The 25,855-nt window shown below is 37.3% G+C and overlaps 1 protein-coding gene across 2 annotated transcripts in view; it reads right to left on the minus strand.

The window, feature by feature from the left end:
• lzts2a (leucine zipper, putative tumor suppressor 2a) overlaps positions 1–25,855 on the minus strand; it is a 65,650-nt gene that overhangs the window by 11,333 nt on the left and 28,462 nt on the right. The window contains exon 1 of one of the 2 annotated variants that reach the window (XM_058795893.1): positions 10,193–10,400. The exons of the other annotated variant lie outside the window; for it this stretch is intronic. The gene's annotated coding sequence lies outside the window, so the exon portion shown is untranslated. Of the gene's footprint in view, positions 1–10,192; positions 10,401–25,855 lie in introns of those variants that run through there. 2 annotated transcript variants of the gene reach the window in all.

Below are 25,855 nucleotides of genomic sequence, written 5' to 3' on the forward strand. Positions count from 1 at the left end.
ATCATTCTTCTACCTTCCTGCTCTCCTTTGATTCGCTCATTTTCATTCCGTAAAGGAATGTCCCGGGTTCATTACAACTTATACAGCATTTGTTGCATAATGTTGCCTGTAAAGCTGGTACATTTTGCACAGTGAAGGATATTAAGAAGGAAGGTACGTCATTTTCTTGTTTGCATGGAACTGTGGGTAGTTTGACAGACTGTTTGTTGTTTTGAATTAGGAGAATGTAAACTTTTTGTTTCCTTGGTGTTGTCTGCATACGTTCATGATGTACAACAGCAACAACAGCCATCTGGCAGTGATGTTTTAGCATTATTTATATACTATTACAGCATTTTTTATTTATATTTTATAGCATTTTAATATTTGGAATTAACTTTTATTTTTCATATTTTCAGTTTTCATTTTTGTTAAAGTTGTAATTATTTTGTTATGTGCTTTTGTCATTTTAAATTTTTAAATATTTTTATATAAATTTAAGCATTTTTTTATTTTCAGTTTTAGCAATTTTAGTACTCCAACTTATTTAATTTTTTATTTATTTATTAGTTTTTTAAGTTTAAGTTTTTCATCCGATATTTATGTTTTATTTGATTTCTGCACTTTCATTCACTGAAAACAAATTTTAATATTTTTTGTTTTAGTTAACAACAATGTCTGTCATGAAAAGGTTTGTCTGCCCACAGTAGTAGTCCCACCACAAAAAATGGAGATTTAGACTTTTTTTTTTTAAATCAGTGAATTAATGTAAGTGCTTTTACTCTGTTTAGTTCCTTTGGTTTTACTCCTCAGTTATTCCTGTCACAATTGTGTCCTCTCATCATCTAGCACTAGATCCTATTTCTCCCACATTTAAACATGTTACATGTATAGCAGTGTGAATTATAGATATGCATCAGTGTCCTGTTCTAGTCACACGTTCAGACCCCCCAGAGAGCTCTGACCGGCCGCTCTGCAGCCTGCGGCCCCGCTCCGAGACTTCCTGCCAGCTGCACTGTTATTGTCCCCTCTATCAGATAACACACACAATGATACGAAAACACTCGGTTACATTCACACTGAAAAAAGACCACGATCACGTGACCGCAGCAGAAAACTAAACACAGTGTTAGAGACCTGAAGGACCTACTTTGAAAAACATTAGGTTGCTGCAATTACGAGGTGTGCCGTGTGCTCATGAATTATTCATATATGCCATGAAGAGTAATTGTAGCAGTAATTAGGCTTAATTAACAGAGTCTTTGTTATTTAAGATGAGGGAAATTAGCAATTTACAGTTACTACAAAAAGCCAAATGGCACAATCAGTTAGCCTTAGCTGTCATACATTTAAAGGATCATATAAATTCAGTCAATAAATAAAAAAGCATTTCACTACAGCATAAAAACTTTGCGAAGTGCTTTTATTCTTCGAGTCTCTGACTGCCTTAAAATGGCACCTGTGAATCCATTAAGATGAGACAAACTGTCCTAACTGGAGATGCCAATGGGATCCAGACTGCTATAAATTAGTTTAGTAATGAATGCCACTACAACTACAAACTTTGAGATCTTAGCATTTTTGTCATATAGTGTTAAAGGAATAGTTCATCCAAAAATGAATATTCTGTCATCCAGACCTATATTACTGTCCTTCTTCTGCTGAACAGCAAAGAATGTTTTTTAAACAGTTTGACTTCCATTATATGGCCTACATATATACTGTATATACACACACACACATATATATATATATATATATATATATATAAAATATACAGTTGTGCTCAAAATTATTGGTAAATATGATCAAAGGCGGCTGTGAAAATAAATCTGTATCATTAATCCTTTTGATTTTTTATTTAAAAAGCCTTTCATTGGAGAATAAGAATTTAAAATGGGAGAGAAATCTCATTGTGAAATAAATGTTCTTCTCTAATACACATTGGCCACAATTAATCATACCCTTTTATTCAATACTTTTTGCAACCTCCTTTTTCCAAGATATCAACTCTGAGTCTTCACCTATAATGCTTGATGAGTTAGGAGAACATCTGACAAGAGATCAGAGACCATTCCTTCATCCAGAATCACTCCAGACCCTTTAGATTCCCAGCTCCATGTTGGTGGTGCTTCTCTTCAGTTCACCCACTCATTTTCTGCAGGGTTCAGGTCAGGTTCAGGTTTTAATTCTTTAGCTCTTTTCTTACAGCCACTTTCTAATTTGTGAAATTTAACAATCTTTTGCTGCACAACAGAAATACATTCTTTGATTTTACTCATTGTGATCAATGATTAAGGGAATTTGGCCTTTGTTTCCCCTCATATTTATAATCCTGTGAAACAGGAAGCCATGGCTGGATAATTTAATGTTCCCGATCACCCTGGTGTGATAAAAAATGCAAATATGAATGGGAATATACTTCAGAGATATTTCAATCATAAGAATTTCTAGAGGTACCAATAATTGTGGCCACTGTGTACTTATTTTTTTTACTTCAATTAAAGGTTAGACTTTTTTAAAATTTTTAAATGAAAGATCAAATGGATAAACAATGCAGACTTATTTTCACAGCCTTCTTTGATCATATTTACCAAGGGCACAACTGTATATATATATATATAAAATGGAAGTCAATGGGAACCAAAACTGGTTACAAACATTCTTTACAATTTCTTCTTTTGTGTTCAGCAGAAGAAAGAAAGTCAAGTTTGGGGCATGAGAAAGAGTAAATGATTACAGTATCTTCATTTTTATGTGAACTATGCCTTTAATTTAGTGAGTTTTGTTTGATCTGATGATTCTAGGAATGATCTAGATTCAGAAGTTTATAAATTATAATAAATACCATGGCCCTGCATGATAGAATTGCAATGCTAACAATAATCAGATAAGCTACTGGTCCCATTTCAGACTAAATCCCAATTCGCATTCTATCCATCCTATATGGATTTCGGGATTAGGATTAGTGTCCCAAATTATAGTAAAAAATGAACAGTATGAATTTTTGAAGTGTGCATTCATGCTATTAGGACTAATGTGATCCATAGCCCCACTGAAGAGTTTGTGACAGATCTCTGTACATGCATTTATAGCTGTAGAAATAATTAAGCTACAGTGTGGAAAATATTATTTGATCCCCTGCTGATTTTGTATGTTTGCCTACTGATGAAGAAATGATCAGTCTATAATTTTAATGGTAGGTTTATTTGAACAGTGAGAGACAGAATAACAACAACAAAAAATCCAGGAAAATGCATTTCAAAAAAGTTACAAAGACACCCCAAAGCATAATGTTTCCACCTCCATGTTTGACGGTGGGGATGGTGTTCTTGGGGTCATAGGCAGCATTCCTCCTCCTCCAAACACGGCGAGTTGAGTTGATGCCAAAGAGCTGGATTTTGGTCTCATCTGACCACAACACTTTCACCCAGTTCTCCTCTGAATCATTGGCAAACTTCAGACGGGCTGTACATGTGCTTTCTTGAGCAGGGGACCTTGCAGGCGCTGCAGGATTTCAGTCCTTCTCGGCGTAGTGTTACCAATTGTTTTCTTGGTGACTATGGTCCCAGCTGCCTTGAGATCATTGACAAGATCCTCCCGTGTAGTTCTGGGCTGATTCCTCACCGTTCTCATGATCATTGAAACATTGCATGGAGCCCCAGTCCGAGGGAGATTGACAGTTATTTTGTGTTTCTTCCATTCGCGAATAATCTGTTGTCACCTTCTCACCAAGCTGCTTGATGATGGTTTTGTAGCCCATTCCAGCCTTGTGTAGGTCTACAATCTTGTCCCTGACATCCTTGGACAGAGTTTGGAATCTGACTGATTGATTGCTTCTGTGGACAGGTGTCTTTTATACAGGTTATACACTCCCTTTAAGAGAGCGCTCCTAATCTCAGCTCCTTACCTGTATAAAAGACACCTGGGAGCCAGAAATCTTGCTGACTGATAAGGGATCAAATACTTATTTCACTCATTAAAATGCAAATCAATTTATAACTTTTTTGAAATGCGTTTTTCTGGATTTATTTGTTGTTATTCTTTCTCACTGTTCAAATAAACCTACCATTAAAATTATAGACTGATCATTTCTCTGTCAGTGGGCAAACGTACAAAATCAGCAGGGGATCAAATAATTTTTCCCCCACTGTAAGTGAACACTTAATAGTACAGTGTTTCTGCATACTAGAACGTATGCACTTTCCTCATCACCAGCACAGTACATACTTTTAGTGCATAGTAAAAGTAGGATTCAGCTTCAGTCGTTTTATTTACATCCTCCTTTGTCCTTATTAGCTAATGTGCAAGACCGGCTCAAATGAATCAGTTAAATACTTGATAAATTGAATTAGGCTGTTATCCAGTCTGAAAAGTCCACTGGCGCCCAAATCTGGAGAAACAGAGTTTAGTCATGAATGACGCATTTGCAATAATAGAGTCAATGGAGCAAGAGAGAGGGAGTCATTGCCGTCATGGACCCAAATATCCTCCTCAGTGTGCTAAAATGCTCTGATGGACTGAAATAAACAGATGCTGCCTCCTCTTTCATCCCTTCATTTCTCAGTCAGGAGTTTCATTCTGAATGATGACAGTGAGTCACTGATCACACTTTCACAGACATGCTGTCTGGGAAAGAGGATTATTCTTTCTGGCACACATAAAAAACACTAAGTGTGTAATTATTAATTATGTGTGTAAAATTCTCTGTCAGGAAAACAAGGCGGAATGAGATCACGGGGAGTGTGTGTATGATTTATTGATAAGGTAGACGAAAGTCGTCTTAACCTCAATTTGATGTCTTAGGTAATGTCTCAACCTAAGTATACAATACTTATTTGGATGCGTCATGGTTCTCATGCCCATGGATATAAAAAACTAATGGAAGTCAAGTGACAATTTCTATAGTAATTCTAACATATATATACTTTTATTTGCATAGAGGGAATAGCAAAAAAGTAATTAAATCAATTAAAATAGAATTAAAACAATCCGTTATCCATTTTATGCGGGGGGTTATATGGGACGAGAATTATGAAACAACACAAAAACACAAGAGTTTCAAAGTTTGCAAATTCATTTTGGCCCTAAATAATTCACTCAAATATCAAACGTCTCATACAATGACACTACAACAGCGTTTCCCAGAGATCACATGGCCGCTGTAAGCGACTCATTTTTCATGGTAAAACCCTGTAGCTCTCCACCTCAACTCAATTAATTGTATGTTTCTTTGTTGAAATGCTGGATCGAATTAAAAGCGGCAGGGAAACACTGCCTGTAGAAGAAGCATTATTGGCCCTGCTAGTTTCACTGCCAACCTGTTGCTGTTGCAGGCTTTTGGCTTTTGGCTCTGTTTGGGGCTGTTGCCATGACACTTGAGGCCTACATGTGCACTGCCTGGGGTGAAAGAGAGCGAGAGGGGGAGGGAGCCGGAGTTTGCAACAAAAACACAGGGAGAACTCCCCCGAGAAGAGAGGAAAGAGAACGATAGAGCATAAGAGAAAGGCAAATTCAAACCTGAGCAGGTGGAGTGTTAGAGAACATGCATAAATCAATCACAGGCAGGAGAACAACAGAGGAACCCATAAAAGAATGAGTGAGAGAGGGAAACTCAACTGAAAGTTTAGGGAAGGCAGGGGGCTGGTCGGCTCTTTAGCATCTCAAAGCATATGGGCTCTATTAAAAGCCCCCTTGAACAGGGGCCCGAGCCGCCTCACAAACCTCCCGAAGACAATCTCTCCTGTCTCACTGTCCGAGCCTCCCTGGGCATCCCATCCAGCGAGCCTTTCAGAAAAGAGCCGGCTGGCTCAAACTCCAGAATGAGATGCAGCGGGCGACGTTATTCGCACAATACCACATAGGAGCTGCTGCCATCTGGACTGACACTACCTGCCAATCAACAGCGGACATTTTGTGTGCAGCGCTGAGTCCGCTGGCACAGGCCCAGACGCCAGCCGTGGTGCCCATTACTAAGCATCTGCCAGCGGGAACAACCTCCCTTGGCCTGACTGCTATAAAGTACATTGAGTGCAAACATCTCAGGAGCTGTGTGATCTAAACAAAGTCGTTTTTTAGTCAAAATTACCTTCATTGTTACATCGTTCACACAGAATGGTTGTGTGAATATGCGATAAATAGCTGTTTAGTGTACCAAATACAGTATAACAGCATATTTAATTACCATAAAAGAATTTTAAGTAGCAATGTTATAGTTGTTGTTAACATAAAAATGTTATATTTGATGTTTGTTATATATTTGTGTATGTTTCATTTAAAAATACTTTAAAAACTTATGAACTAACGATTTTGAGTAAAGACGGCTTGATTTGACCACTGCACCCAATACAACTTGACCTGTTTGGTAAACTTCATTTAAGGCACGTTTATAGTAAAGCTTACTAATGCAGGTTAAAACTGCTGCATACTGGATTGAGATACAGTTCAATGAGGGTTGATGAGGAAGAACTATTCACTGGACTTGCCAAAAAAAAAAAAACTGAATATAAAAACAATATGAACTGTGACTGGTTGCTTTATATGATGGTCAAAAGGCATCTTCCTGTCTAAGCATGCAAAACAGATCAGATGCTATGCTGAAAGTCTGGCTATGTGAGACTAGTCGGTCTGTCACTCTGTGGTCAACAATATTTGGTCAGTTTGACCCACTGCAATTCTGAGCTTTTGCGAGCAGTGGAATGGCCATGTAACATCCAGGAGCCAGTTGCTTCTGAGTCAGCTGCTCTTTGCCACGGTAGGAATTTCCAACCACTAATGATTATTCAGTTTAATCCAGTGGTCAGAAACAGACACTTGGAATAACAGCAGAACGGAGAGGAGCTGTGGCTCCACCGCACTGTTATTACTGTGAGAGTGGCCATTTTGAGGAGATGCCACTGATAGGATGGTAATAAAGTGATAAAGTATTTAAAATGTACCGAGTATGGTCTGAAAAACTACTGAGTGAAATCCAGACTCTCAGTTATGAACGGGGGAGAGGACAGACAGTTGGCTTACTGAAGAGCATATAAGGACAAGCTACTGCCCGGCAGAAATTACTGTTAGCAAATGTTTCTTCAAATTCAAAAGGTAATCTCAAATACTTATCCAGACTTAGTACATAATGTAGCCTGATTGTGTTTTACAAAGGCTCAAAATAAAATGTTTAGTATAAAACGCTTTAGTGTCATATTCATATCACATAAATCAATGCCAAAACAATCTGTGGAAATACCATGGAACTTTTTAACTAGAATGTGGAAAATAAAACATCTACTGTATTTTTGTATTAATATATTATAAATTAATAATAATAAAGGAAAAAAAACTTAACTAATTAACTGTAACCTTACCATACAGTGAAAAAATGTAAATGATTTAACATCATATTATGTGGAATTTTACTGTCAGATTTATGGTTTTTGGAAGAAAAACTATTGCTGCATTTAAAGGTCCCTGCGTGACATCACATGATTATGTTTTATTTCAATATTTTTGTGTACATTAGGGTGTTTTGTGTTACATTTTGTTATTCAGTTAATGTTTAGTGCATTATTTAGATTCAATTCTATAGGGTTTAATGGGGTCTTTTTCAGAGGGTAGATAAATGAAAATGAGCAATGTTAGAGACAGAAAGATGCTTTGCTACTGTCTCATGAGGGAATGATTGGTACTCTGGTCTCTCTTTAAAATAGACCGCAGATAACTTTTATGTGCAGCCTCTCTGAATTCTTCTAGTCAAAGTATTTCTTTACTGGCTGTGGCCATTGATCTTCTCAAAATGGCTTCTCTGCCTCCTCTCGAAGCTTTCTGAACCAAGCAGAAAGAGACAAATAAATAATTTTGCGGTGTTTCTGACAAGCCATAATCATCAGTCTAATGATCAAACTGAAATCACAGTGCAGAAATGCACTGCAGTCGGGGAGAAAAGTGGCACAGCGCACATACCGGTAAATTAATTCCACACCAGCGCTTACATAACCAACGTTGCCTCAGACAAACTATGCCAGCATGAATATGTAATTCATCTTAAAAGTGCAGAGATGGTGAACCACGCAGGAACCGCAAACAGAAAAAAAAAGACAACCTTGGAGCTGGTCATGAAAAGTTGCAAACACGCAGCGGGACCAGCCGCAAGAGGATGTGGACGTACAGACACTGTCCCAACAGATTCCAGCCGAGCTCAGACGGAGAGGAAAAGAGTGGCATGGAAAGTTGTGATTCAGTGCAGTCAGCTGAGTCTGAGTCGACGTTAATGAGCTCTCCCTCTGTATATACGTCTGCAGGAAGCTACAGCCTTACATAAATACTTGGCACATAAAAGCATCTCATAAATGGAACCAGTAAAGCAAGGAGAGGAGATGGAACGAGGTGTTTTGGAGAACATAAACCTGTGAGACAATGTGAGACAGCCAGTCAGTGAAGCACACACTGTCCTTACAGAGACAGCGAGCTGACCGCATTTACTAAGGCTGTATTTCAGAGCCCTGTAACATATGAGAGTGATTTAACTCATCTATTATTTTCCGACTCACTGACGCAAGCACCTTTCCACCCCCCTAGGTGATCTCATCTGGAGCCGAGTCTGGACGCTGCCGACACGCAGTAACGGGCCGCTCTATTTCAGGCTTTTACTGTATAAGAATGTGCCATGAGCTGAGTCACATCCACTTTAAACACAAATGGGATTCTCAGTATACTTGGGGGTGTTTCAATCTAAACTTCATCCCTTTCGAGAACGAAATGTCAATAGATCAGGCCACATGCTGGGCAAGAAGCTTAGTGGTGTTTGACTAGTTTGAAGAAGCTTTGTGTAAGCACTGGGCGAGGAGCGATTGGAGTGTGTGCTGGACATCAGACGTTCCAATCCAAGCCAGTTGTTCATACGCCAACTTTTTACTTCATATTCACTATTAAAATAAAGGTTCCAAAAGAAACATTTTCAGTGAACCGTTCTTAAAAGAACCATTTTGCTCAGTGTGAAGAACATTTGAATAATCTAAAGAAACTTTTTCCACTATAAAGAACATTCTGTGCAATGGAAAGGTTTCATTGATGGTTCTTCATGAAGCTGTAGATGCTAATAAAGAACCTTTATGTTTACGAGTGTACTTCCAAAACACAGTCCTCACAAAACCAAAAATCAAACAGCTTAACTGAGTCCTGTAAATCAATCCATTCACAAGGCCCTGCTCACACACACACACACACAAACCAGCTACAAATACCTAACAGCTCTACAAACACTCTTTACAACAGATATAAATTCCTACACACTCTTAAAAATAAAGGTTCCAAAGGAGGTTTTTACAGTGATGTCATAAAAGAACAATTTTTGGATCTTCAAAGAACCTTTCAGTGAACATTTCCTCAAGTAAACCATTTCAAAAAAATCTAAAGAACCTTTTTCTACTATAAAGAACTTGGAAAATGGAAAATGGAAAAGTTCCATGGATCACCATTTTTAAGAGTGTAGGAAATAAAAACCACAAAAGATATCACACTTACAGTGTGTCCCCTATAACAATTACATTAAAAAGGAGAACAATTGAAGACTTTTATTTAAGCTTCATGCATCTTAGATGTTTCTTCTGTGGGAAAAGCCCCACTAATCTCACATGTGTCTCCTCCTGAGTTCCAGAAAAGATCTCAAAGTTTCACAATATGCTCAGATTTGACAAGATACCAAAAGTCAGAGATCTCAATATAAACTCAAACATTTCTCATCAACTTCTTCCAAGATCAAATGATCTGAGCTTTCACATTCATTTTATAGATATTTGCTTTTAATGTACATCAACAATCATTTCATGTTGCCTATTTTTATTTCTCCAAAGACTAGGAATTTCAGAGGAAACATCTGAGACAAAGTTTATACTTAAATGAAGCATAAATGAGATCTCTGTTATGTCTTTTGAGACATATTGTTCCCTGACAGAACAATACAAATCCTCTGAGTAGTCACCAACTTGCTTTATCGTCAAAAAAAAACACATTATCATTAACTTCGTGCCCTGCGATCATTCTCCCACAGATCTCTCCTCAACAGAGAGCTGCTAAACTTCAAAGAGCTTCTTCTCACCCCAGTGCTATCAGCTTTAAGAAAGTCTATCATTCATTTCACATCACTTCAAAGCTCTTGTGAGCTGCAGTGGTAATCTGAACTCTCGTGCATTCGGAGGGTGTAATAAATACAGTCGTGCTGCTGACATACCCATAGTGCTCTGCATGGCTGCCTCCTTGCGTCTCCCCAGTCTGTCCTGGAGGTACAATCCCAGTCTGCTCACTGTACTCCTCTCTCAGTCTTGCACACACTCCTTCTATTGCTTTCCTTCTCTCTCACACTCTCATTCTTTCTGCTCCTCCTCCTCATGCCAAAGTTTGCTCTCTTTTCTCTGGTAGAAACCCCCTTCCTCTCTGTCCTGTCCTCTCCTCTCTTTCCCTGCTGTTTGCCGCCACAGCACCGCCCCCTTCTCCTGCTACCCTCCTCCCTCTCTCACTTTGTCTATGGCCCCTTGCTCCTCCACCACCCCCATCCTCACTCACATTTAATCCCTCCTCATGCTCACTCCCTCTCTTTTCCCTTGTCTTTCTTCTACCCTTTTCTTTTCTTAATCTCTTTCCACTATAATGTGTGTGGAAAATGGAAAGACTGTGTCCTGTTTTTAAGACTGACCCTCAGCGGCTGCTTTAATCCTGTAACGCCTACTGTATCATATTTGATAAGCAAATTTCTAAGGCCTCTAAATTATTGACATGGTCAAAACTTTGCTGAAAAACCTGTCATCTGACTGACAGTTTATATTTTTAAGCAAGTAATAGACATTTTAGTTTAAGCTTAAAAACATTAGGTTATGGCACACGTTATTTTGGTGTAGAATCTTTAGTGGTTTTTATAAAGTAAACATAAGAATAATTTGTATATTTCAAGATGAACCCTTACTAGACTGAATCAACTTTGGTTTATGTGATTATCCATACATAAATTTTAGAAACAAAAATACTGGGAGACAGTGACAACTTTTATGTAAGAAATCTGTCATACTGTTGTTAAAAATTACATTAGTTACTTACGTTTTGCTATATAAATATTATTAACTGCACCAAACTGCATATTTTTTCCTCTGTTTGGGCCCCTGAATAAAATTAAGGAGCCTTTTTCTCTAAGTATTAGCTCCATATTCTCCTATGTCATACTCTAAGAGCAAATCAAAATAATAAATACACTCTCAGAAATAAAGGTACAAAAGCTGTCACTGGGGCGGTACCTTTTCAAAAGGTAGACTTTTGTACCTACTAGGTTCAAATATGTACACTTTAAGTATTAATGTGTACCTTTTAAGGTACCAAAATGGACCCTTAGGTACAAACATGTACCTTTTGAAAAGGTACCGCTCCAGTGACAGCTTTTGTACCTTTATTTCTGAGAGTGTATAATATAAAACACATATGCAAACTTTTTTTTAGATTTTTTTTTCTTATTTGTCAAAAGGTTCAATAAACTGTTCTATTTATTTTTCTGACTATCATTTCATATGTCAGGCTTTACAGGGTAATGTGACTAACACACACACACACACACACACACACATGCAGGTAAACGCTGCATGTTTTAAGAATATGTTGTCCACTAACTGGATTAGAGTAAAACCTCTCCAATCAAGTCAAAATCTTCGTCTGTTTAGTGGATTTTCCTGGGATATACGACTTAAGGCATGCTGGTACTCTAAACATTGACTCATCACATGTCCACATGCCCTGTTAATGCTTTAACATACGAAAGACTGCAGTAAACACACGCCGTTACCACAAATGCGCAGATAAAGAGCATCACAAAGGGTCTGTTGTGCTGTATGACATCACACTGAAAGTTTCATGCAAAGCAAACACTGGGATCCAATCAAATCTTTGTGAGGAGGACAAGGACTGAAAAACAACATTTGGGTGTTTTTTTCAAATTTGGCCCTCTGCACTTTATTTTGAATGTAATTTACGTTTAATAACAATGTCTATTAGTGTACAGTATATATATGCATCACAAAAGAATTCAGCCATTTTTTAAATATTTATTAACTATTTTTTATGAATTAACAAATGTGATGGAAATGATGGTGATGGTAATGACAACTGAGCATAAAGACACACTTTTTTCATTTGACAACATTACAGTTTGAAACAACAAAACTATTATATGACTACCTTGATTTGTCTTTGTTTTCTTCACACAATACGTCTTCATTGACACTGTTGTCTCCTTAATAGCCATGTTCACTAAAGTTGAACAAAAACTTAACAAGGAGCAAAATCGTTGTAGTGAAAATGACAGCACATTTGTGGAACAGTTTTACACTTAATTTGAATAAAATTCTTGCTAAATAATTTATATTAATTTCACACTTACGCCAAAATGATTTTTATATTTATTGTACCCTATCTTTTTATTTTTGTTTTGAAAATAATTGAAATAATTATTGTTTTATAATGTTTCTTTTTCATATTTTATAATGTAAAAATAATTTTAAAAAGTCTGGATCCGGGACAAGGTTTCAAAAAAATATATTCAGTACTATACAAAAGTTTGGGGTCAGTAAGATTTTTTTTTTAATTAATACTTTATTTTCGTTTCTACTGTTGAACTTCTGGGTCTGGAAAAAGTTTCATGGTTTCCAGAAAAATATTAAGTAGCACAACTGTTTTCAACATTATTAATAATAAGTACCATTATTAATAGTAATTGAGCATCAAATGAACATTTTGTGAAGAATCATGTGACACTTGCTAAAAATTCAGCTTTGCCATCACAGGAATAAATGACATTTAAAATACATTAAAATAGAAAATAAATAAATAAATAATAAAAAATAATTTTAAAAATATTATATATATATATATATATATATATATATATATATATATATATATATATATATATATATATATATATATATATATATATATATATATATATATACATACATACAGTGAGGAAAATAAGTATTTGAACACCCTGCTATTTTGCAAGTTCTCCCACTTAGAAATCATGGAGGGTCTGAAATTGTCATCGAGGTGCATGTCCACTGTGAGAGACATAATCTAAAAAAAAGAAAATTTTCAATGTATGATTTTTAACTATTTATTTGTATGATACAGCTGCAAATAAGTATTTGAACACCTGAGAAAATCAATGTTAATATTTGGTACAGTAGCCTTTGTTTGCAATTACAGAGGTCAAACGTTTCCTGTAGTTTTTCACCAGGTTTGCACACACTGCAGGAGGGATTTTGGCCCACCTCCACACAGATCTTCTCTAGATCAGTCAGGTTTCTGGCCTGTCGCTGAGAAACACGGAGTTTGAGCTCCTCCAAAGATTCTCTATTGGGTTTAGGTCTGAGACTGGCTAGGCCACGCCAGAACCTTGATATGCTTCTTACAGAGCCACTCCTTGGTTATCCTGGCTGTGTGCTTCGGTCATTGTCATGTTGGAAGACCCAGCCTCGACCCATCTTCAATGCTCTAACTGAGGGAAGGAGGTTGTTCCCCAAAATCTCGCAATACATGGCCCCGGTCATCCTCTCCTTAATACAGTGCAGTCGCCCTGTCCCATGTGCAGAAAAACACCCCAAAGCATGATGCTACCACCCCCATGCGTCACAGTAGGGATGGTGTTCTTGGGATGGTACTCATCATTCTTCTTCCTCCAAACACGTTTAGTGGAATTATGACCAAAAGTTCTATTTTGGTCTCATCTGACCACATGACTTTCTCCCATGACTCCTCTGGATCATCCAAATGGTCATTGGCAAACTTAAGTCGGGCCTGGACATGTGCTGGTTTAAGCAGGGGAACCTTCCGTGCCATGCATGATTTCAAACCATGACGTCTTAGTGTATTACCAACAGTAACCTTGGAAACGGTGGTCCCAGCTCTTTTCAGGTCATTGACCAGCTCCTCCCGTGTAGTTCTGGGCTGATTTCTCACCTTTCTTAGGATCATTGAGACCCCACGGTGAGATCTTGCATGGAGCCCCAGTCCGAGGAGATTGACAGTCATGTTTAGCTTCTTCCATTTTCTAATGATTGCTCCAACAGTGGACCTTTTTTCACCAAGCTGCTTGGCAATTTCCCGTAGCCCTTTCCAGCCTTGTGGAGGTGTACAATTTTGTCTCTAGTGTCTTTGGACAGCTCTTTGGTCTTAGCCATGTTAGTAGTTGGATTCTTACTGATTGTATGGGGTGGACAGGTGTCTTTATGCAGCTAACGACCTCAAACAGGTGCATCTAATTTAGGATAATAAATGGAGTGGAGGTGGACATTTTAAAGGCAGACTAACAGGTCTTTGAGGGTCAGAATTCTAGCTGATAGACAGGTGTTCAAATACTTATTTGCAGCTGTATCATACAAATAAATAGTTAAAAATCATACATTGTGATTTCTGGATTTTTTTTAGATTATGTCTCTCACAGTGGACATGCACCTCGATGACAATTTCAGACCCTCCATGATTTCTAAGTGGGAGAACTTGCAAAATAGCAGGGTGTTCAAATACTTATTTTCCTCACTGTATATTTATTTATTTTATTTTTTTCTATTTTAATGTATTTTAAATGTCATTTATTATATAATAAAAGTTAAAGTATTTTAATACAAACCAATCCCTGGGACAAACGTTTTGCCTTTCAATAGGCTCCATTCACTCGTTCTCCCCTTTCAATCATTTACCACTCCACTCCTAATTTACTAGCCATTCCCAAACAAAAGCAAGGAAGCATGACGTGTTAGGTTCCTAACCTGCGTTCACAAGGAACTGTAAATACAGGGATCCCGAGTGAGTGTGGGACTCTCAAGTGAAGTGAAAAAGTGGAAAGAGAGGGGTAGAGAAAAATAGACAGAGAGAGAGTGAGAGACAGAAGAAAGAGAGCTAATGAAGCGTTAGGAACAGATGAGCATCCGAGTGATTAATGGACACTTGCCCTCTAGGGAAGTTATCATATGAACATACACTCCACATATACTCACTAGGAAGACTTAACATGATACTCTCAACCACAGTGCACACACATCTCAAAGTACATCTGGCCAACTGCATTCTCCACATATGCACCAGTGCTTACACACATAGAATTGTTAATATTATATGTAATCTGGATTACATAATCAGATTACAAAAAATTAGAAAAGAAAAGGGCTGGCAAATTATTTTACATTTTAATATACTCATAATCAGACTATAGTTACTTTTTTATTGATTACATGATAACTGAATATTCACAAAACGGCAGTAAATTATTCATGAATTAATTATAATTCATTGAATCTCCTTTTTTCTAGTATTTTATCTTTTAAATGTTACTTTCTGAGAAAGCCTATTGCTTATATAGGTTTGGAAACTCCAGTTTTTTGGAATTGTGTCTTTTAATTACATGGAAAATTGAGAGGCCATATAGCATAAACAAACAAAATATGTAATCTTTCAACTGTTGTATTATGATTATTTTAAAATTAAGAATTTATTTTTATTGAACATTTTAGGATTTAATTATCAGCTTTTCATCAATTTTCAGACACCTTGCAGTTCCTTCACAATCCCGAGCTTGGGAAACCCTGATAATGTAAATCTGTAAACATTGCACTGCATGTTGTTGAAAACAAATATATATTTTCTTTTTCTTTATATTTTTATTTCGATATGGTACAATTTTATAAATCACTGTGGTAAACAAGTTAAAAGTAAAATAGGTCAAAGTAAATAGATCAAAAGTAATCTAAAAGTAATCAAAGAGTAGTCAGATTACAGATTACTTCAAATGTGTAATGTAATAGAAAATGTTATTAACTACAATTTTCATAATGTAATTTTTGTTCAGTAATGGACAACAATTTGTTAGTAATCTGCAAAGAACTGCTTTCAGAACACTATAGACATGTAAACTTTGTTTCTTCCAGTACTCTACTGGTTAAAGCTGTTGTTAGCGGGGTAATGAACAGCCTTGATTAAGTATGAATGGAGGAAGGGGAATTCTCAGTCCCCCCAAACTTCCCAGTCCCGCTTTCTCTATTCAATTCAGAGGGGAAGAAATGGAACGGAATAGAGTTGGTTAGGAAAGCGAGAGAAAATTAATGATAGTGAAGGACAAAAGACTGAACAAGAACCTAATCCCCCTTCCACCCCCTACATTCACACACACACACACACACACGCACGCACGCACACACACTGATTTGATCAAGCGTGTACACACACATGCAGATGGACACACAAAATGAGAGGTCCTCAAAACCTCCAACAAAACAGTTGACCCCTCATCTACTGAGAGAGAAATGGGGCAAAAACGCAAAACAAAAATGAGCAGAACTCGGCTGAAATCTACAGATTCAGGTGCACATCACCAGAAAATTTGACATATTCCACACCCTTCAGGTGTTCATTCAATAAATATTTAGCACAATTTATGATTTTTAAAGTCAACATGAAACGGTTTATTTTCTAAAAGCACTCATTGGACATGATTCATCAGTGTATTTTATTCCTAAAAAAAGTCTGTCTTTGTAATCTTTGATAAGAATGTATTAACATGCTTGGTCTCAAACCTTGGCATCACTTTTTCAACATATCCCCTCCACCCACTTGACACATTTAAACCACATTTCACAAGCCAATCAAATTTTCAAAGTATAAAAACCTGCCCAGCATTTTTTCTTGCTGTATAATCTAAAATATGTCACATTAAGGAAGTAAAATGGGTTGCAGATGACCTTTCATGTTGACTTTCTCCATTAATCAGTGGATTTCATCCCCCAAAATCAGCATGTTTGTCTGAATATACACATTAAAAAAAAAAAAAAAAAAAAAAAGAACATTTTAATTCAGCAAGGTTGCAATAGGATATAATGTTACAAAAGATTTCTATTTCAAATAAACGCTGTTCTTTCTAAATAAAAATAAACTTTCCATCAAAATACTTATTGTTTACACACAAATATTAATGCAGAACAACTATAATAATAAGAAATGTTTCTTGAGCAGCAAAGCAGCATATTAGAATGATTTCTGAAGGATCATGTGACACTGAAGACTGGAGTAATGATGCTGAAAATTTAGCTTCGCCATCACAGGAATTAATTACATTTAAAATATATTACAATAGAAAGCAGTCACTTTAAATGGCAATAATATTTCACAATATTACTGTAATGTTAGAAGAGACTTCTTTCAAAAAATATTAAGTTTCATGTTCACTTTCTACATACAGTAATCCTACAGATTTGGCCCTTTAAATGAGCATAAAATGTTTTTAAAAATCTGGATAGAATTTAGGGCCTTCTAATGAGGAACAAATCATAAAATGTATGTTGGATCAGTGCATGATGCCCATGAATCTTTCCTCTTCGCTCCCAAGGGGCATAAGAGGAACATGCCGACAAAATCAACTCCAAGCAGAAGGAAAACACGTTTTACCATCTACATGATCAAAGATTGCAGTGGGGAATGCAGACTAATCTTTGATTAACTTTCTACTGGAGGCAGATTACATAACAAAATCATGGGTTCAGAGGACATCAAATCTGGGACTGTGTACACCTCTAGCCCTGAGCTCAGACCCCCCAGGATCACAGACCTCCATCACAAAGCACTGAGCTTATGCCAAACACATCTGCTGTCATAACACATCCCATACACTCTCCACATACACACCATCAGTGACAGAAACACACATTCATACAGTACATCAACACTTACAGCACCAGAAGTGTCACATAGACACACAAACAGACTTCATAAACATATACAGAGCTGCTGTAATGAATGGTGTGTAATGAAACTATGTGTGAAGCTGCCAGCAGGTCTGAGCACTGCAAACCAATCTACTTTTACTGCTCTGCTCCCTGCCATGGAAAAGCAATACGACCACTGAGGTGATGTGGAGAGGAGAGAAGGATGAGAGGGAGCTCTATGTCCTTTTTGTGCTTTATTGAGTGGGAGTGTACATAATGTAAAACAAAGTGGAGTGGAGGATAATTATGCATTAAGAGTTTACAGGGTATTTGGAAAGCTGACTATTTTTTCGTTTTCAGAGAGTTTCTATTCTTAGAATCCCCCATGAGTGGACGTCAGCTCTACAATGCATGTGAAAAGAGAAAACAAGGCTTAGGACAAATACCAAAGAAGTGTGTAATACCTGGTATCCATCATCACAACACTCACTGGCTGATGGCACCCAAATTATTGGGGAAAAAACATCCAAAACTTACAAAATTACAAATATGAATTACTGAATATCTCAATGACGTTTCCTGAGATTAAACAGACAATGTGATTAAAAACAGAGCAAGCAGAGATTCTTTTCAGCTCATTAATCATGTAGAGTTCTCAAAATGTGTTCAGATTTTCCAAAATGCAGTCAAAATTCAAAGATTTCGATATGAACTCAAATATTTCTCCAAAAAAAAAAAAAAAAAAAAAACCTTCTGGAAAGGATATAATAATACAAATAAAATTATTATTATTATTATTATTGTTGTTGTTGTATAGAATAATATTTAAATAATATAAAATATTATTTTAAACTTTATTATTAAACTTTATACAGGTTATTATTATTATTATTATCCCTAAATTATATTTATAAAATATGAACTCAAATATTTTTTCATCAAAATCTAAAAGACAATAATAATGATAAAATAATAATAATAAAAATAATAAATATAGCTTCAAGCAATTACGGGGCCAAGCACTCCAGAGTCAAAATCATTCAAAGTCATTCAGGTTCCTGGGCACCACCATCTTCCAGGACCTGAAGTGGGGCACTCACATTGACTCCATTGTTAAAAAGGCCCAGCAGAGGTTGTACTTCCTTCGCCAGCTGAGGAAGTTCGACCTGCCACAGGAGCTGCTGAAACAGTTCTACTCCGCCATCATTGAATCTGTCCTCTGCACTTCAATAACTGTCTGGTTCAGCTCAGCTACCAAATCTGACCTCAGAAGACTACAGAGGGTAGTCCGGACTGCTGAGCGAATCATTGGTACAACCCTCCCCAGTCTCCAAGAACTGTACTTATCCAGAGTGAGAAAAAGGGCTGGCAAAATCACTCTGGACCCCTCACATCCAGCACACTCCTCTTTGAACTGCTGCCATGTGGTCGAGCACAGAAACAGTTTCTTCCTTCAGGCAATCCATCTCATGAACACCTGACAATAATTGTGGAACACACACTATACACTTATTTATCTAACACACATACTTAGTCTACATTTCAATTTGCACATAATATACCTGTACATACAACTGTCTATTGTTATATACCTGTACATACAATTGTCAATTTGTATATTTTTATTCCTTATTTACTTGTTCTATTTTTTAATTCTTCTTTTTATTATCTGTGTTTTTTGTCCTGTCGCTGTCATTCTGTTGCACTGTGGAAGCATCTGTCACAAAAACAAATTCCTCGTATGTGTAAATATACCTGGCAATAAAGCTCATTCTGATTCTGAAAATCATAAATACAACCTCTAGTAATATGATTAAATGGCTGATCATTTTTGACTAACAGGTGGAGCTGCAATCAAATCATTTTGGTGTGTTCTGTGTGAGGTGACAATGGCACACACAAAGTTTGTTGTTATTATACCAAAGCATTGCAGAGATACAGCCTCAAGTGTCAGTTTGGCATCATGCCTCAAATTCGTTGCTGTGGTATGCGAAAACGGTTTTGTCTATCAACACAGAATCCATAACTTTTAGTCAGCATGGTCTGAAGATGATATGATTCGATTTTGGTGAAAATCGGACCAACGGCCTAGGAGGAGTTAGAAAAAGTAGGTTTTTAAAGAAAATCAAAATGGCGGACAGGAAGTTTGGCTGACTACGGCAACATTGGTATCACTGTTCTCAGCATGACCCAAGGAATCTATTAATAAACCCTTTTAGGGCCTACGTCACGATTACGTCACAGCGCTAGCTGGAGGCAAAACAAAGGGAAAACTGGAGGCACAGATTCAAACCCGCACAGATTCGGCTACATAAGGAGCTTAAAATATCATCTTGTTGTGATGTTGGGTGCCAGAATCGATGTAGTAGAGGCTCCAATTTGAAATTTTAACGCATACCTGCTGCCACTCCCAGACAAAAAACCGACGACAGCTGTGGTTAAACGCAATAAATGAGCAGACTGGACAGAAACGATTGTCAAAAATCTTCGAGTTTGCAGCGCACACTTCTTCTCAGAAAAAGTTCAATAAAGTATTATATTTTGTTGTTATGGGCTCATCTAAAGATTTCTTATGCATCTCACTACTGTCTCGTGTTTGAAATAATGTATGGATGCGTGTGTAAAACAATAAACTGATGATTTATATGCTTAATCATTTGTAATTGTATATACATTGTTGTGATTAATTGTAGCTGGAATAATAATGTAGTTGTAAAAACAGTTGCCTGCTGAAACTGCAATATATACACATCTTCATGACTAAATAGACACGGTGAGTTTGTCTTAACTATACATGTTAGATGTGAGTCACTCAACTGGAGGTAATCCTGTCAGATCATCCATCCTTTGAGTTAAAGCATGTGTGGGTCGGCCAATCTGGTTTCGTCCGTTAAAGTTAAACTTTTCAAATAACAATTGCGGTCCCGGACAGTGAGTGACCGTACATATGCAGGTTAAATTTTAATTTCTCCAGTTATTGATAAAAAAAACAAGCTAACAAACTTCATAGCTAGCATTAGTGAAGCGGTCAGGGGAATCTTTTTGCCTCCACCTAAGCTCCACCCACAGAAAAACGTCACAATGTTTACTAACAGAAAAAGGGTCTATACCAGTCTCATTACAATAGGCAAATTTTACAGAAAGCTATTAGCATTTATTTGAAATTTCATTATAACTTTTGACCACAAGGTGACACTGTCTCAAAACATTTTGAGTACTTTCAGGTCATAGTCTCGATGGTACATACAAAGTTTTGTAATGGTACACCAATGCATTTGTAAAATATAGCATTTTATATCATAATACTCTATTGTAGTCAATGGCAATTTCATGTTTTGTTCAATTATAGCGCCACCAAGAGGCACAATTTCACCAAATTTTTTACGTGTCCTTAGAGTCTGCCTATACAAATTTGGTGAAAATATCTCATTTTGTTTTGGAGTTATAGACATTTTTATATATGAAAAGAGAAAAAATGACTGATGGTCAACTTTGTTTGCATTTTTGTGCCACTTACTATCAAAATTTTGGCAATTGGGCATTAATGTAAAGCCGGCATGTTCCCGAATTTCCTACGGTGGTTTCGTGTCGATCGGAGTAACGGTTTCTAAGATATTGGCAAATGTTTTTTAAGTGCTAAAATGCAATGTTACACAAACCATAAGGCAAAACCTGATATGTTTGGTATCGCTGGACTCGGCAAGGAGTCAGGAGTCTAAAAAGGTGACTCCCGTGAAAATAAGTCGACCACACCCAAAGTTATAAGCATGTGAATATTTGATGTTACAACTTGATGGCACTGGCTCGAAACTTCTCAGGCTCCTTCAGGGCATCGTGCTGATGACCCATACCAAGTTTCGTAACGATACGTCAATGCGTTAGTAAAATATAGCATTTTACTACAAAATTCAAAATGGCCAACACCCTAAATGGCTGACATGGAAAAATTGGGTGATTTTTGGCCAAACCATTCACAAGTTACAAGCAAAAATATGCATTTTTTCATATCTGTTATAACACACACCAAGTTTGGTCTCAATACGCCAAACCGTGGCGGAGATATAGCCTCAGATTCATTTTGGCGAATTCGTTAGTGTGTTATTCGTGAATGGTTGGATGAATCAACTTGAATTCCATAACTTTTTGCCAGCACGGTCTGAAGATGATCTGAGCCAGTTTTGGTGATAATAGGATGAACCGTCTAGGATGAGTTCGAAAAAGTTTTTTTCAGAGGAAAACGATTTTTCATTTTGTGCCTTACAGTTCAAAAGTTATTAGCATAAACATGAGTGAAATTTTGGACAAGTGGTGGCGCTAGAGAGTTTGAGTTAGAGACTCCAAACTTGCTGTGGTTAGTATTGAAACTGTCCTCTATCAGTGTGACAAATTTTACAACTTTCCCGCAATCGGTTCTATGGGCTGCCATAGACGCAATGGCGGAAGAAGAAACGGAAGAAGAAGAAGAAACGGAAGAAGAAGAAGAAGAATAACGCCAACGGATAAAATAGGTGCCATCGCATCTTCGGTGCTTGGCCCCTAATAAGTAGTAGTAGTAGTGTTTTTGTTGTTATTAATAATAAAATAAAAAACACATTACGTTTTATTTTATTTATAAGAATAATAGTGTATGCATTATTATCATCCTTATAATTATAATGTTTTATTATTACACAAAGTTTATATTTAAATTATACTTAACTAAGAACTCTATTAAGTTTCCTTAGCAATGAAAGAGTATCCTCTGAGCAATATTTTATTTTGGACACTGCTGTCAAAGAAAATTAAATAAGGGGATAAATATCAAGACAGATATCAGAAACACACCTGTTCCTGACACATGCTGTAAAACCCAAGAGCTGCCAATGCTGTTTTATGGGCGTAAAGGGTTAAGTGAGGTCAAAGGTCGAAAGACCAGGGTTTTAAAATAGTTCATGAGTTTGTGGTCTCAGTCACGACGTGACCTCAGGTGGAAACACCAAACATAGCATCACAATTAGCAAAGGTCACACTGACAAATGAGATAATTTCTTCGAATCATGAAAACATTTTTGCAGAGAGAGTCATAGGCTTTCATCTGCTGATCAGTTCAGTGCAGTGAGTCAATGCCAATATACATGCCTCAGCACACTTTAACAGTGTATGGAAAGAATAATAGATTTCTTCAAAAGAATAGAACAGCTACAGATCGTCTATTGCAGAGTTAGTCATCTTTGCTATGGGAGAGCTGCTAACATAAACACTGAAAGATGTTCTACACAGACAGTTATTTCCCATAACTAAACAAAAGTGATTCATCAGTCTATGGAGAGAGAGAGAGAGAGAGAGAGAGAGAGAGAGAAAGAGAGAGTGGGGGAAGGCAGAGGGCAGTTAGACATCTGAAGCCTCTCATGTCATTCAGGAAAAAGGTTACAAATCACTGAGGGGCACAATATCACTGCTCTGGTTTTATAGGACAGAGGAAAAGGGGGTAACGTGTGGCGTCTTATAAGCTGTGCACACACAAATCTCAGGCCTGCCCTCCGCTCTCTCAGTAAATCTTAGCAGGAGAGAGGTGGGAGCAGGCAAAGTGTCAGAGACTCTTTACTCTGCCTGTCTTTTCATTCATTTCCCATTAATTCCCAGCATGTTCGCTGTTTATGTTCCACTGGCATTTAGGGAGGGTCAGACCAGCATTGCCAACACAGCAGCGGCTCTTACTGGCTCTAAAATCAAGAGGTTTCATAAGCCAAATAAATAAATATTTTTTATACTGTATGTTCATATAATTTTTTCTCCCTCTGTACCAATGAGAAACCATTCGTGTATCTCTGGAAACATTCTTATAAAATATAATCCATTAAAAACACAAAGTCTGGTCAGTAACTAAGCCTCTGATGCCATTTCTACCGCAGAGAGGAAGAGAGGTCGGTCTCCTGAAGGAAACAGACAGCTGCTAAGACGAGTGTGAGCATAGATTGAGAGCTGCAGGGGCGGAGCAGCTGCTTAGACCACACACACACACACACACACACACACACGAAACACAAACTCTTGAAGAATTGCCAGTCATGTGCTCAAACTGCATACTAACCAGATGAGTGGAGCCAAAGGGGCCAAATCTGTAATCTGAAGAAGGGCACTCTCCTGGGGTGCGTTTCCCAAAAGCATTGTTAGCTAACTAGGGTCGTTAGTTCCATTGAACTCTATTGGTAACGACGGAACTTGCAACCATAGTTGTTTTTGGGAAATGCACCCCTGGTTGTGATTTCACCACAGCCATGGTAGTGCATCAAAAACATAGTATTACTAAAGTGCCATGTTCAAAAATCTATTGTGAATAATAAATCCCATCCTCCAAACCCTGCCCTCTGACCCTTACAGCCCCTCCCATCTAGACTCCGCTCGGCCAGTATCCATGCCACTGTCACACTCGGCGCTGGTCATCCATCATGAACCTGACCCCCGTACAAAATACACTTCAAAGTGCTGGATGGGACCTTTATTGAAATTTCCCTGTGGGGTAAAAACTCAGCCAGACACATATTCACGCCATTAATCAATGTCCAGACTCCCGCAGAAGCGATAATCAGCTGTGACAGCGAGGAAATGCTTGTTCCCACTGAGTACAACTCTGCTGATGCCTGTAAAATTGACATCAACACAATTTTTGCAAATTATTATGTTTATTTTAGTCAGTTGAGTTTCAACAGATTTAGAGCAGTCGCTCACTTTTTCATACAGTGGTTTTGCTGTTTCCTAACCAGGTGTCACCTGGCAAGATTTTAACATTTAATTAATCTGTATACACTGAAAAGCTGCGTGACAAGAACCATGAACCAAAACACTAGTGATGGCTGTGTACGAAACACTTCAATATGCTTCAATATGTTTATGAATCACTTGTTTCTAATCAGTGATTCAGAGCACATATCAAAACGAAAGGGATAGTTCACCCAAAAATGAAAATTCCGTCATTAATTACTCACCCGTCGTTCCAAACCCATAAGACCTTCGTTCATCTTCGGAACACAAATTAAGATCTTTTTGATGAAATCTGAGAGCACTCTGACCATGCATAGACAGAAACGTAGTAAGGACATCGGTAAAACAGTCCATGTGACATCAGTGGCTCAACTTCAATTTTGCGAAGCTACGAGAATACTTTTGTGCGCAAAGAAAACAAAAATCAGAATTGTTTACGTTCAGGGGAAAGTGCGTGCATGCGTTGTGGTACTCTCCAAAATGTCGGAAGACGGTAACTCATGGGAGAAGAACTGATAAATTATGTTATTTTTGTTTGTTTTTTGCGCACAAACAGTATTCTCGTAGCTTCGCAAAATTGAAGTTGAACCACTGATGTCACATGGACTGTTTTACCGATGTCCTTACTACGTTTCTGTCTGATCAGAGAGCTCTCGGATTTAATCAAAAATATCTCAATTTGTGTTCCGAAGATGAACGAAGGTCTTACGGGTTTGGAACGACATGATGAGCAGTTAATGACAGAATTTTAATTTTGGGGCGAACTATCCCTTGAACTCGTACATCATTTCAGCAAACAAGGCTCCTTTACACACCATTTCAGAGTGCCTAAATATTTACTAATATCATAGATTAGTAAATATGGAATTTACTAATATCATAGAATACACTTAAATGTAAACACTTGCAATTGTTTTGAAGAACATCTCATTACATTTACAGGCCAGCAGAGTTCCTCAGTGTGAAAACTCGAGAACTTCAAGTGAATCATTTAGCTAAGGAATTGGTTCACTTGATTCAAAGTTCTGAAAAGCCTTGTTTCACTTCCGTCACTGCACAGCTAAGCCTAGATCTTAAGAGACCATTGGTGCCAACAGTTTGTTCTCTTTTTTTTAGCACTTTCTGTGGCCACGTTTTACTAATTTGTTCACTTGTGTTTTAGTTAAATCATGGCCATGTTGTACTAATTCATTCCCCTGTTTTAATTTAGCTAATCATGGCCATGACTGAGCTAAAACAAGGGAACAAATTGTACAACGTACTAATTTGTTCCCTGACTTTAATTTAGTTAAATATTGCCACAATTATATAAAAAGAGTATACTAATTCGCTAAGTTGTACTACTTTGTTCCCTTATTTTAATTTTGTTTAATCAATGACAAATAATTAACTAAAATGAGGAAGCAAGTTAGTACAACATGGCT

The sequence above is a fragment of the Onychostoma macrolepis genome, chromosome 13 (genome assembly GCF_012432095.1).
Source record: "Onychostoma macrolepis isolate SWU-2019 chromosome 13, ASM1243209v1, whole genome shotgun sequence".
NCBI lineage: Eukaryota > Metazoa > Chordata > Actinopteri > Cypriniformes > Cyprinidae > Onychostoma > Onychostoma macrolepis.